The sequence below is a fragment of the Diadema setosum genome, chromosome 12 (assembly GCF_964275005.1).
Source record: "Diadema setosum chromosome 12, eeDiaSeto1, whole genome shotgun sequence".
Classification (NCBI taxonomy): domain Eukaryota; kingdom Metazoa; phylum Echinodermata; class Echinoidea; order Diadematoida; family Diadematidae; genus Diadema; species Diadema setosum.
This window is the reverse complement of record NC_092696.1, coordinates 33,240,326-33,256,171: the sequence shown is the minus strand read 5'-3', so window position 1 is coordinate 33,256,171 and position 15,846 is coordinate 33,240,326. Positions and strand designations below refer to the sequence as shown.

Genomic DNA, 15,846 nt, shown 5'->3' with positions numbered 1-15,846 from the left:
CGAATTGGAATAGAGCACAAAATGATAAACAAACAGTAATGTGGTTGCGGCAAGAACAGTTTTATTCAGTTATGTGTATAGGTGTATACTCAAACATGTAAACATTATGCACTCACACAAATGTACACACACATGCATATTACTATATATATATATATATATATATATATATATATATATTATTATATTGAAAGAAATTGGACTGAGGCGGGACGTTGCTCTCGATCTTAGTCTCGCTTTTATTTGTCAAGCTTTCGGCCCGTCATTAGGCCTTCCTCAGGATCTACCAACAGAATAGTTATTATATGAATAACCTGATGTGTCATATAATATATAATGCAATTTCATGTATTACCAATCTTCTAAATCATTTCCTTTATATACACAAATCAATCATTCAGTTCAATACAAAATTAATATCCAATCTAACCTCAAATCATCATCAGAATAACATCATATGTTCAAAAAATATATATAAATAAATTCTTATATCATAATACTGCCATATAATAATCATATTGTCTTATATTTCTTAGCACGATGATCACAAACAGAATCATATACATACATATCATATTCATATGTCTATTTGCATTGCGTATATGTATACATACACATACACACACACACATCCACATACATAGGGCCTACGCACCCATATTCACATACACACACACACGCAAACACACACACACACACACACACAACTGCGGTTGACATAATACTATCTAATGATCTAGAAGATTGGTAATACATGAAATTGCATTATATATTATATGACACATCAGGTTATTCATATAATAATTATTCTGTTGGTAGGTCCTGACGAAGGCTGGTTGTCTAATTTTGCATTGCGTATATGTATACATCCACATACACACACACATCCACATACATAGGGCCTACGCACCCATATTCACATACACACACACAAGCAAACACACACACACACACACACACACACACACAACTCCGGTTGATATAATACTATCTAATGATCTAGAAGATTGGTAATACATGAAATTGCATTATATATTATATGACACATCAGGTTATTCATATAATAACTATTCTGTTGGTAGATCCTGAGGAAGGCCTAATGACGGGCCGAAAGCTTGACAAATAAAAGGGAGACTAAGATCGAGAGCAACGTCCCGCCTCAGTCCAATTTCTTTCAATATATTATGCAACCAACAATGAGGCACCGCGCACGTTCGGGACCCAGGGAACTATCTCTCACACTATATATCTACTTATGTATATATAATATATATATATAACAAGTAGTCGTGGCATTGGATAAATGTTGTATTCAATTATTACTTTTATATCACATTTATATTTCACTCAAGGAAAAACAGATGAAGCCATATTTCACACTGCATAATATCATATTAATGTGCATTTGAAAAACAAAAACAAAAACAGACAAACAAACAAACATGTTTCGGGCGGTTAGGTTACTGATATTTTATTGTCTGGGAATTACACTGCACATTTCAATACTATGATTATGTGTCTCTTTTCTTAAAGGTAGGGGATACCTTTTATAGAACTCCCAAAATGCAGCAAAACATTAAATATGAACCTCAGGGGACTTGTGTTGGCCACTGCTTAGAAATTGGGAAGTCAACAGTTATCTACAATTTGAATGATGCACAAAACTCAACTACTCAGTAGTTCTGTGTGTCAGCCACACTTAAGCCTTTTTGTTGCAGTCTTCTGTATTTTTTTTATCTATAAACACAAATCTGAAAGTATAAGAGCTGATGTAATAACATATAGAGTGTGTGGCAAGAATGTATATAGAATTGTTTGTAAGTTTTGATGAACTTTATTCACAAAATATACATGATGGACACACATGCAGTGCATGGGTCTGCAGAGGTAGCCTAGTAATGTACTGGAATTTACGGTGAGCCCCGAAAAAAATTCAATTCAAAATCTAACGGTCAATAAAAATGTACTAAAAAACCTTCCACTTTCAATACTTTATGGGAGTTTCTAAAATGATACTCTCTTCAACATACCACTGTGTTTACACAACTCTTCATTTAAGGCATGCAAATGGGATTCCCTACCTTTAACAATCACCATTTCAGCGTAAAATGAGTGACGATGGTGAGTATCTACACATAGTGTTTTATTGGTTACACTGAGTCTGAACGTTGAGGTCGCCAGTACTGAATCCTTTATTTTTTTTTTTTTGACGGTTATAATATTGCTGCTTACCACTTCCTGAGGAGAAGTTAGCTTTAAGTCGAAAAAAAAAAGAAAGGAGAGAGAGAGAGAGAGAGAGAGAGAGAAAAAAAAAAAACTTTTGTCAAATGCCGGGGGGGGGGGGGGAGGTGAGTGTCCCCCCCCCCCCCCCCCCCCGCTAGAATTTTTCTAAGGTTCATCCCCCCTTTTCGATTTTTAAAGCTTGATGCTGTTATATTTCTATTTTGTTAGCATTTTTGATAATACATGTATATGCGAACATACAAGAGCATATTTTTTTTTTTGATTGAAAATTTGCAAATATTCCACCAAAATCTTATATCAAATCGTTGAATGTTATTTCTAAAAATGCAAAAACTCCCTCGAATGTGATATCTCCCCTATCGGTCCACTTCCATAAACTTAGTGGGGCTACACAGTGAAAAGATGCACACGCGGATCGATATATAGTTGACAGATATTGCGAATTTATTCCCATTCACTTTGTCCCCGAATAAAGGTTTTTCCCATTTTTTTTCAAACTTTTTTTTCATTCACCTTGATAGATCTGCAGTTCACTTTCGTCCCGAAAAATTTGGAATTTGCCAATCCTTGTTTCAAATTCGTATTTTGTCGAAGTCTATTCAACAAAGTATTGAATTAAGTAGGCCTGTATAATTTGTCACACATTTTCCTCATTTTCAATTCAAATACGTCCGTCACACTCGCTGCACGCATAGCAGCAAAAGCAATGTCATCTTTTGCTTATATCATTTTGTCAAATTTTCATTCAAATTCATCTCGTTGATTTTTTATGTTCTGATTTCTGGGTTATTTTATTTTTCCTGCAACCGTTCACTTTTTTTCCACAATAAAATGAGTAACATAGACACACACGTGTAACACATTACCCACAAAAAAAAAAAAAAACCAAAACACAAACAGACACACGGTGTCGTGCACACTTACACATGCAAACACATCCTAGTCAGAGTACACAAGGAGACAAACATGAACGTACTGGCATACAAACGAAAACAGTGATCCACGATATCCAGGCACATAGGATATAGGGTTCTTATAACTGTATAAAACCCACCAAAAAACAAAATGCATTTTCGTTTTTACACTAAAACGGACTTGGACTCTGCACAATGCAAATTGCCTTTAATCATTGTCATGTGCCTGGAAATCGGGGATAACTGTTTCGTTTGTGTGACAGGACATAATAGGTTGTCTCCGTGTGTACTCTGATTAGGGTGTATTTGTATGCGTGTGTGTGTGTGCGTGTTTTATGTTTTGTTTGGGGTCCGTGGGGTACACGTGTGTGCATGTTACTCCTAAATGTGGGAAAAGTTAACGGTTGCCGGAAATATGAAATTACCAAGAAATCACAACAGAAAAGATATGAGATAGATTTGACGAAAATTTTGAAGAAAATGATTGCTAAGAGACGAAATTGCTTTTGCTGATAATGTGTGCCCCAAGTGTGACGGACGAATTTGAATCGTAAATAATTGTAAATATTTTGTACATGATGAAAGATTGTCTTTACTGTTTTAAACGTTCTCTAACTGCCGTTTATTCTTGGATCTCCTTTCTTGCAAGGCATCGTGCCAAATACATCTGTGCATGATTGTACCGCCAATACCGTCTGACAAATTCGTTTGAAAAATTTATGAAATATATTTTGCGAACATAGACGAAATTGATCCTTACATTCTCCAGTCTATGGGCGGCGGGGACGAATACAATGCCAATTGACTGACATAAAAGTTACGATTTGCATGTTGCGTGCTTCTTTGGACGAATTTGAATAAAAGTATCTTTGAAACTGATTTTTAAAAGTGCGAAAATGGACGGGGAAAAAACTATATGATTTATCTAACTTACACTATTATAATTGATTGCAAGTCAGTTTTTCGATCGATCTGTATATCTAAAGATGTGTTTGGTGCAACACATTTTAAAGATTGTCAGACGGAGAAGTGGCTGTGCTAGGGCATAGGCAAGAGGATTGAGTGTGCTGTTACCGTAGGATATCCAAAGTACTATGTTTCGTGTTTCCTTAGAATACGGCAACCTGGTGATTAGCGATGGATTGAAGGAGTAGAGAACTAGCGTAAGAGTAGCCGGAAGCCACGTCAAGAAAAACGTTACCACGACAAAAGTCAGGGTACGCATTGCTTTGTTTCCTTTCGATGCTTTATGTGCCTTGCTCTTGCGTGCTTGATTTGGTGTTGCTCCAGTGATTCCTGCTATGGGTGTACGACCCAAAGCATCGGAGGATGGTTCATCTCCGTCTTGCAATAAAGCTGGAGTAAGTGCTGACTTCAAAGCTTGGTTGGTAGAGACGTGTGGATTACTTAACTCGGCTCCCTGGAAATTCGTATTAACATGACACCCTGTTTCTTGTGACTCGCCCAACTTACGTCTACCAATAACCTTTGATTCCTCGATGCTAATGTTTGCTGTCATTTGACATGTTTGAGACCTTCCAGTCCTGTCAAATACCTTTCCCGCCAGGGAAGTTCTCCAAACCGAGGCTTCGCCAGCATCCTTCTCAACGTTTCTTTTGTCATTTCCCGACGTCAGATCGCCGAGCGTCATCGTGCTGTAATAGATACGAATGCACAGCACAGTGACGGCCACAAATGGGATGACACTCATCAAGAGGACAACGACAATACTCACTACAAAATGGGCGGCATAGTTGGGAAGACACAGGCCCGAGGCCCCCTTCCTTCCACTTTGCCGAAGAAAGTCCCAGAGCGGTCCGATGCCCATCCAGAGAGCAAAAGGAAGGAGCCAGGAAAACAAGTTTGCAATCATGGCCCATCGCTTGTTCTTCAGCTTGTAATGATGCAGAGGATACGACGTTGCTAGGTAACGATCGAAGCAAATGACGACGATTCCGAAGACGGACACGCCCTGCAGCGCGTGCTGGAGTCCAATGAAAATGTGACAGAAAGGTTGACCCAAAACCCAGGTCCTGCCCAAGAGAAGAAACGTCGCGCGAATCGGCATACACACTAAACCAACGAGGAAGTCGGCCACGGTCATGTTGATGATGTAGTAGTTGCTATATGTCCGTAGCTTCCTCTCTTCGTAGAATGCCACGAGAATGAGAAAATTTGAAGCGATAGTCATCACAGTTAGGCAAATTACAACAACCTGCTGCCAGGTTACAGATGGGTGTACCGTGGTTGCTCGGAAAACCGTTTCGTCGGTGATATTAAAAACGTCATCAACGGAGAAGTTGTTCATGTTCTTGATATATAGCAGAGTTTCTAAAGAAACAAAGCAAGACAATAATATTTATCAGATTCAAGATGTCATGCTACATAAGGATTGCAGAAGGTAATCGCTTTAATACGACATGGAAAACGTAAATATTGTGTTGGAAAGTTTGCAATGACAATGAAAATGTAATGCCGTCTTTACATTCAAGTATATAGAAAGTTATTAATGGATTATTGAATTAAAATAAAGTTATAAATGCAAGAGATGAAACAGCATTATGACAGGACTATAAAAATGATAAAATTTGAATTTTCATTGTTGGTAAGGAAGGAAATTACCGCAAGAGTTTCAAATTGTCCTATACATCTGATTGCTTTTCAATTTTGTGCAATATTTCCAAACTCTTCACTAATTGAGGAACTCGCAATTCCTCTGCCGTAATAACTGTTTTAAAACATGCTTATAAAAAGCCATCCCCCCGCCATCACAAAAAATGAAAATAAATAAATGAATATCTTTTTAATTTGCAAATTTAATCAGTAAACTGTTTCATTCCGTAGAATTAAATTACTGTTTATATGATGACTAAATTATCGTATTGATATTTTCTAATAAACAATCCAGGTTCAGGGAAGTTCATAGTAATACCTATGGCTATGCGCTTTTGCTTTTTGAGACATGTTATTATACACAGCCAAAGCTTTACTGTATAAAGGAAACAGCAATAGGACTCATCCACAGCGCGTGACTGTACTGATCTCAAGGTGATGTGATAGTTCACAAGTTATCAGTAATCGACAGCAAAGATCAATGATATCACCTTCAATTAGCCAACCGGGCAGAAGAGAATGATTTTAACTTGTACAACTTCTTTGTAGAAACAATATGTATACTTGTGTGTGTGTGTGTCTCTCTCTCTTTTATGCGTCGAGTCTCATGTCTGTTATGAAGAAGAAGAAGAAGAAGAAGAAGAAGAAGAAGAAGAAGAAGAAGAAGAAGAATATGTGTGTATACATACTGTCTTTCAAGTCGCAATATGAAAGTCTCTCAGCTGGTGTTCGTATTAGATCAAAGATAAGGCAAGAGGTCCCGTCTTTGATTAATAACAACAATGGTAACTATAATGAAAACAGTTTAAAATGACACATTATAATCATAACAATACATATGTCTACATTGGACCAAGATTTTAATAATCACTTAAGATTTTTTTTGTTTACTTGTTTGGTAATACATTAAAAGAACATTACATTACAATATTCAACCATCTCTATACGGTATCAAGAACATTTTTTTTTTAACCAAATTGGGTTTTTTTTTTTTTACCTCAGCGTAAAGTGACACAAAATGCAGATTAATATATCAAGATTGTGTATCACTGAATTCATACAATATTTGCGCTAAAAGTTGGGAATAATCTATGATCTCGCAGCCATGCGTTTAGCAAATCTGTAAGAGTCCGTGGACCCGTCTTGTATAATTTTCAAGCAGAATCGATTTCAAATAATAAAAAAAAACTTCCGATTTGAATGATCTGCAAATTTTGTCAATGTCGTTGTTGTCTTTAACTTGCCGTTGATTGCAATTATTCGTCTTAATTTGAGGATATGTAATGGCAAAAATGGTTATGCGCGGGTATTTTCAAGCATTTTAAAGTAAGTACATCAGCAGATAAGGCGAAATAAAACCTTTCCATTGATATCTCCCTTGTTATTTTATGTACATAATTATAATAGAAATATTTTGAATTTTTGACAATGTTCCATATATGCCTATTCTTATCATTTTCTTCTTCAGTTTAATCTCGATTTGCAATCAAACTGTTCACATAATACTAGACCGCTCACAAATTGCGATCAATCTTATATCAATCAATCAATCAATCAATCAATCAATCAATCAATCATTCATTCAACTTATAATATTACATGAATTGTATCAATTTTGTACTGCTGTTACAAAATATATTTAACTTTTATACCTTCTTATTTATTGCAAATCAAAATTCCTAGTGTCCATAAATTTGATTTCATGGTAAAGAGTCATATCTCCTCTACATATTGATAACCTATTTGCTATTTTGTCGAGAATGTCCGATTTATTGCAAATTCCATGGCGATCAAAATTACTGTGCGATTTTTTTTTCTATTCCTGCGACTGATCTTAAGTAAATCGCATCTTCTAACAGATGATCGTAACCTATACAAGATAGATGTGTTTTCAATCGCGATTGATTTTAAGACTTGTACTTATTACGATTGAATAGGGTACATGCAGTTCGTTGATCTGAAGATTCGTTATTTCAAAGGTTCGTTTATCCAAAAATCAAATAAGGTTCAATGTTCAAAAGGTTTGTTTATTCAAAAACGAAATAAGCTTCGTAATTAAGAAGTATACGAAACCTTCTTGTCATTTTCGGATCAACGTACCTTCGGGATAATATAGAACCTTATTCTGTTTTCAAACATTCTGAATAAAGACAGCGGAAACAGATTCATATCAATTGAAATAAAGATTCTTGGCAAGACTTGGCCCAGGGATGTCAATAAGGAGTCAGAACAGTTCAACGCTTGGCTTGTTTAAGCCATAATGTGTAACCAAACTGAAAATGTATAGAGTATCTTTCTTCGATTATGAATTACACTTTAAAACAATTTCTTCAAAGATAATTAAAAAAAAACTTGCGGGCTTTCAATGATGCCCTTCATTTGCTTCAGCAAGTTCTGATGTATTCAAAGTCATCAAAAAAAAAAATGAATAAAATGGGGTCCTTATTGGTGCCACATGATACAGGAAGAAAAAAAAAATGTTTTGTTTTCCTAATGATTTAGAGGGTACAGCGACAGAGGGAATACCAAGTGTAAGCGAGTATATAGCCGAACGACCACAGCAAAGTACAGATATCTGTCAATGATGATGTTAGAAACATATTTCACTCTTAGCACTGATTCAAATTTGAACACAATGGTGAACCTTAATGATCATGCCAGATATTTCGAAAAATCACTTCGTGATCGTTATTACCGAAAGTCAAGAGAGCAAAAGTTGCATTGTGCTATAGGACATACCAGTTTGTTGAGGAGAAGTCGGGAAACAGGTGCATGGAGGCAAGTGATTTAATACAGTGATAGACGCGATGAGAGGACGAGATCCAAGTGAGATGTTCTGGTACGAATCGTGAGTTTTACCCCAACAAACTTTTCAGCAGTTACTAACCCTAACTGAATGAGATGTCTCGATTTTTTATTATGAGGGCGCACTTCATATGTTTTCGTCATTATAGCTGTTACCATTTAATTTAGTGTTTTTAGGAAAATCTTTTCCGCTAAATGTAGTCCTAATGGACTTCTTAATAAATGCTGTTATCATTGCAATATGTCAGTTATGATATTAAAGATGCCTTTTCAAAGTACAAAATAATGGAATTGACTCTAAGAGGTTGGAGAACTAATCGATTTCAGATGAACTCAAAGGAGAACTGAATCATAAAGACAGCTAAAACCCCTTGAAGTGGATTAGAGAGGAGCGCACTAAAAATTGAAGTCTTTTAAATTAGCCTGCGGCATTCAAAATTATATTGATCGCGTCTCGAGGCTTTTCCTGTACAAAATGAGCTTGATTTTATCACTGTAATATTTTGAATGCCATTGCTATAGTGGCGACGGGATCCCTGACATTGACAGTCGTCTACTGCGATCATCTTCTTTGTGAAAAATTTCTTTTCAAGCCAGAAAGTGGAAAGTACATTTGCAACTTATTTCTGGAAACATCTGAACATGGAAAAATCAACCAATGATGCAGTTAGATATACAGAGATCAAATCGTCAATGCAAAAAAAAAAAAAAAAAAAAAAAAAATAATAATAATAAATGAATAATACTCACCCCCTTCAAAAGAAGAAATCTTCAAGGGCTATACAATATCAAACAAGAAAATCACGTTGCACACGCTCCACAACATCCAATTTGTGTTTGTAATGTTGTTCAGTGTGTGTGTGTGAGTTATCTATGTGTGATTTGTTTTGTTCAAATCATCCATTCTTTTTTTAATGAGCCTGAGCAATTTCTTACTTTCATTTCAATATTCGTGTTGTGTATAGGCCTACCTTATTATTTTTTTCACCTAACCAAGATGGGTGCTGTTCGTTATTCCGAAGGTTCGCTATTCCGAAGGGTCGTTATTCCGAAGGGTCGTTAATCCGAAACACACAAATTCCCTATACCTAGAGGTTCGTTAATCCGAAAATGAAAAAGGGTTCGTTAATCCGAACATTTGTGGCGTTATTCCGAAGAATTGTTATTCCGAAGATTCGTTAATCCGAAAATGAAATTCGGAAAAATGAACCTTCGGAATAACGAATCTTCGGATTAAAGAGCCTTCGGAATAACGAACCTTCGGAATAACGAGCTGTAACCGTAAAGATACAGGGATCTGAAGATTATGACTTGTATGAAGACTTCAATTCAAAAAATAATAAGGAACAAAAATACTGTAAAGCTTGAAAGAGTGGCTGGTATATGAATCTAATTTACAAGTTGGGTTCATCTTTGGCTCGCTTATTAAGGCCTACATTGGCAATGTGATGGTGGTGATTTTTGTCGCGAAAGCGATTTGTTCAGTGTCAAGTCCATTTCAGATGATTTTATCGTTCTTCGTGGAAGTTTCTGTCAGATACAGTGTCCCTGTTGTATTTTCGAAAATGAATATGCCATTCAGTGACATTACTTTGCTTTGAAATCAGATCATCACCCTGAACGCACAAACACAAGCATAATTATTAATAATTATTTACATACCCGCCCTCGAATTTTGAAAAACTTGCCGGTATTGATGATTACGACTGGGGAGGGATTCTATTGCAACTGGTAGACAAAGTGCCCTACATCGACATAAGTGATTAAAAAAAAAAGATGAAAGGGGTCAATCAGGTCAATCTTGACTTTTCCATATTTTATGAAAGAGCTATTCTTCTTCTACATTATTTCTAAGTTTGGGATAATAAAATGAATGGGAAAGTGTGTTTTCAGCAGTTTTCCTATATACGACCGTTTGTTTTTGTAAAGTAATGAGATTAGAAATGTCTTTTAATAGAGGACTCTTTTTACTTCTTGAAAATCCTTCGCACTTGTACACGTCACGTTCAACTGTGATAACTTTTAAAAGGATAAAGCTATTGCTTTGAAAGTTGACGTTAATCATGAACACAATGTGTTAATACAGCATGCTCAATTTTCAGCTTAATCTAATAATCTCTTCATTGGTTAACATACTGGGTTTTTTTTGTCCCATTCATCGCACAGCTAAAGTTTGGTAAAGATTAAGCGGTTGTATAGACCCTGTACTTCAGAGGCTCATTTCTCAGTTCACATGCACTTTTCCATATAATGTGTGCTTTCTTTTCAATGATTTAGATAGGCTAGGAGAGTCCATTTGAATTGAGTTATACGTCATAATAAGCTTAAAGTCTGCTCTTTCAGAATCTGCCCTTAACTAAAAAAATCCATATCTGGCGACTTTTTGTTGATTTTGTGATGCATGGTCATATCGTTTACTACTTGATACAAAATAAAAAAGAAAGTGGCCAAAGCAAAAAAAAAAAGAACAAAAATAATCTTCGACAACATTATACATCATCCGACAACGTATACTTTCCAATTGATCATGTATTGTTGTTGTTTCTTTAAAGCAAAACAAGAATATTGCGAAATAAGTGAAATGATCGTGTCATCCAACTTTCGTAAATGACAGTAGGCCTATATATTGTGGCTAATTTCTAATTCGGAAAGAGAAAAATCCACGTGAATGTTTATATCACTGAATTTCTGTAACTATTACTTCGCTATCATGTTTTAGAGTCAAAAGGGGCCTGAGCTCTCGATACGAGCAAAATCTTCGTCAGAGGCAAATTGCCTCTGACGAAGATCCCGAGTTAGGACGGAAAGCTCAGAATCTTCTTGACTCCATTTTACTCCATACCGCCACGCCAGTATTTAATTTAGATGCACTTTTTAGCAGTTTTTTTTTGGTTTATTTTCTTTTTGCTATGCCTCATTTTAGTCTAGGATACATAACTGCCATGTGACTTCAAGTGTACATAGGTGCCTATTAGGCCTAATTATATATGTATATGTTATTTGTTATCGGTTGCCAAACAGTCAAGCTTTGCGCTTATTCCATGTGTATTCTTGGCAATCGTTCTGTATGCAAATTAAAATGTATCTCATCTATAATCATTACAGATGTATTCTATAACTGATGAAAATGATGATAATTGTTGAAAGTATACTACCGTTATTTTGTACTGTGTTAATGAAATTGCAGAAAATTGATGTATTTGAAAAGAATGGCATACAAAGAATAAATCAAATCAAAATCAAATATGTATATCATATAATTATATGTATATATCAGGGCTCGACACTAACGGTGGCCCGGTGGCCCGGGGCCACCAAAAATGAAAGTCGGGCCACCAAATTTCAAAAAAAAGGGGCAAATTTGGTGGCCCGCCTCAGGCCACCAAAATATTTTGAAAAGTATGTCAATACTGTAAATTCGTAACCTTTTGCGCCGGAAATTAGCAGCTAAATTTGTTCAAAGGATGGATGAAAAGGACTGAATGAATGCCTGAGAGTGAGTGTTGCAAGTTTGTTGAAGTTTATTTATGAGTAGATATGTCCAACTTCTAATTATTACTATCATAAATCTGAAATATTTGACTCATTAAAAAAAAAAGGACTTTTAATGTTTTTTTCATTGTTTTTTTTTTTTTTTTTTTTTTTTGGGGGGGGGGGACACCAAATTTTTCTCTCGGGCCACCAAAAATGTGAAATTTAGGATTTTGGTGGCCCCATCGGGCCACGAAACAAAAAAGTTAGTGTCGAGCCATGCATATATATATATATATATATATATAGTATTACATGTATTACAAGTATTACATGTGATGATTTCCAGACCTAATTTATATGAAGGGATAAAAATAGGCATATTTCACAGAATTGTTCAATATGCAGATGATACACTGTTGACATTAAACATAGAATATATTCATCGGAACACATAATATATCATAACATTTCAAATACAGTACTTTGAAATACAACGAATAAAATATCGTGACTCAGACCATTAATTATAATACATATCAAGAGAACAGCTGTCTAAACAAACACCATTTTTTTTTCTGAAACACTTGCAACTTATGATTACTTCTTGCAATAAAATTTTCCTTATAATATTCCCTTTTACTATCTTTACATAAACAAGGTATTATTCCTTTTATTTTATAAATATAAGTTTCATATCTCTCAGTTTGTTTTGTTTTGTTTGTATTTTAATGTAGTTTAGTTTAGTTTAATTTTGTTTGTTTTGTTTTATTTTGTTTTGTTTTGCTTTGTGTTGCGTTGACAGTGTTCATATGGCTTTACGATCAGGGAGCTCGGAGGTGATCCTGATGGCGAATCTGTATCACTACCCGCGCTTTCAAAACGCGCGAGCAGGTCAGCTGCAGCTGTGATGTGGGGTGTGTACCACACACAGATGTGTGCGTTTTTGTAGGTCCATGGTTTTTCACGTCTAGAGCACCCACCTGTACCTGGGATGAAGACATCGGGAGTGTGGATTGTTTACAATTAATATGCCGAGCGAGCACACATCACTTACGGACTGGAGACTCTTGGCACAGGAGAGTAGGAAAGTCCGACGACCGTAATCCTCCAAATTGCGTTGAGTTTCGACATTTTCCCGCGCAGTACGAGGTAATCTGAGCTGAGTCGTAAGTCAATCATAAATTGATGAAAATTTCATTCCATAGAAAGAACACGCATTTGCCTTTCTGACGTCTTGTAGCGTATGTAGAGGTGCGGTTGACTTGGTGGGTTGACTCGCTTTGTGACCATTGTCTTGCATTCGTTGTGAGTACACAGTGTGCGAAGGCTCTGGGTTCGCGTAGCCCCTATACAACCGGCCTGAAGTTAGTTACTTGTTCCTCGTTCGATATTCGCCACCTGAAGTTAGTTACTTATTCCTCGTTCGATATTCGCCACCTGAAGTTAGTCACTTATTTCTCGTTCGATATTCGCTACAGTGTACACCCTAGCTGAAGTTAGTTACTTATTCGTGCATGTTACTGTATACGCTACCGTGTCGCTGTCGCGTCGGACGGGGACGCCGCTTCGCACGGCGTCTGATCGGGGTACTAGGGGCCTATTCCTAGGACGCACGGCGAATCATCACTGCGTCTGTTTTCTCGTTTGATATTCGCCATCGGGGGGGGGGGGGGGTTCATCAACGTTTGTCATATACGGGTAAGATAAATTAATATGCTAAAATACATAAGTAATCGTAGGGGTATTTTGTCGAATTTGACCTACTAGAACCCCATGGGCCACCCAAAACTAACCTGCCTTCCATTCCCTAAATTCAGTTTGTCAAGAAAAGATAAGTGGTTTCTAGTGGCCCATGGCGTCAGAGGCCTGTCAGGGGAAGTAAACGTATAACAAGAGTGATTAATATGAATATGCTGAAATACATACAATAATTATGACCTTAGGGGTATTTTGGCGAGTTTCACCCCCGAAAACCCCATGGGCCACCCCAAACTAACTTGCCCTACTTTCCCAATATACAGTTTGTCAAGATAGGACAAGTGATTGTCTGGCCCATGCCGTCAGAGGCTGGCAGGGCAACTAAATGTAACATGTACGGGTAAGATAAATGAATATGCTAATGTAAATACATAATCATGGGGGTTTTTGTGGAATTTGACCTACTAGAACCCCATGGGCCACCCCAAACTAAATTGCCATACATTCCCTACATTCAGTTTGTCAAGAAAAGATAAGTGGTTTCATGGCCCATGGCGTCACAGGGCTGTCAGGGCAAGTAAATGTAACAGGAATGATATAAGATTATAGAATATCCTATAAAATACATACAATAATTATGAGTTTAGGGGTATTGTGGCGTCTTTGACCTACGAGAACCCCATGGGCCACCCCAAACTAACTTGCCCTGCTTTCCCTATATACACTTTGTCAAGATAGGATAATTGATTGTCTGGCCCATGCCGTCAGAGGCCGGTCAGGGCAACTAAATGTAACAGGTACGGGTAAGATAAATTAATATGCTAAAATACTTATGTAATCGTAGGGGGATTTTGTCGAATTTGACCTACTAGAACCCCATGGGCCACCCAAAACTAACCTGCCCTCCATTCCCTAAATTCAGTTTGTCAAGAAAAGATAAGTGGTTTCCTATAGCCCATGGCGTCGCAGCGCTGTCAGGGCAAAAAAAAATGTAACAGAAATGATATAAGATTATTGAATATCCTGAAATACATACAATAATTATGATTTTAGGGGTATTGTGGCGACTTTGACCTAGGAGAACCCCATGGGCCACACAAACTAACTTGCCCTGCTTTCCCTATATACAGTTTGTCAAGATAGGACAAGTGATTGTCTGGCCCATGCCGTTAGAGGCCCGTCAGGGCAAGTCAATGTAACAGGTATCAACGGGTGAGATAAATATGCTAAAATACATAATCGTAGGGGTATTTTGTCGAATTTCACCTACTAGAACCCCATGGGCCACCCCAAACTAACTTGCCCTGCATTCCCTACATACAGTTTGTCCAGAAAGAATAAGTGGTTTCCTGGCCCATGGCGTCACAGTGCTGTCAGGGCAAGTAAATGTTACAGGAATGATATAAGATTATTGAATATGCTGAAATACATACAATATGATCTTAGGTGTATTTGGAGAGTTTCCCCTACGAGAACCCAATGGGCCACCCCAAACTAACTTGTCCTGCTTTCCCTTATAGTTTATCAAGATAGGACAAGTGATTGTCTGGCCCATGCCGTCAGAGGCCCGTCAGAGCAAGTAAATGTAACAAAAATGATTACGATTATTGAATTTGGTAATATACATATATAATCATAGGGGGTATTTTGTCGAATTTGACATACTAGAACCCCATGGGCCACCCTAAACTAACTTGCCCTCCGTTCCCTACATACAGTTTGTCAATAAAGGATAAGTGGTTTCATGGCCTATGGCGTCAGAGGCCTGTCAGGGGAAGAAAACGTATAACAAGAGTGATTAAGATTATTGAATATGCTCAAATACATACAGTAATTATAATCTTAGGGGTATTTTGGCGAGTTTCACCTACGAGAACCCCATGGGCCACCCCAAACTAACTTGCCCTACTTTCCCTTTATACAGTTTGTCAAGATAGGACAAGTGATTGTCTGGCCCATGCCGTCAGAGGCCTGTCAGGGTAACTAAAATGTAACAGGTACGGGTAAGATAAATATAAAAAAATACATATATAATCGTAGGGGTTTTTTGTCGAATTTTATCTATTAGAACCCCATAGGCCACCAAAAACTAACTTGC

The 15,846-nt window shown here is 36.9% G+C and overlaps 1 protein-coding gene across 1 annotated transcript in view; it reads left to right on the top strand.

Moving 5' to 3' along the window:
* Positions 1-13,104: 13,104 nt before the first annotated feature.
* Positions 13,105-15,846, top strand: part of LOC140235899 (uncharacterized) — a 60,645-nt gene continuing 57,903 nt past the window's right edge. Inside the window, exon 1 of the mRNA XM_072315889.1 lies at positions 13,105-13,199. The gene's annotated coding sequence lies outside the window, so the exon portion shown is untranslated. The remainder of the gene's footprint in view (positions 13,200-15,846) is intronic.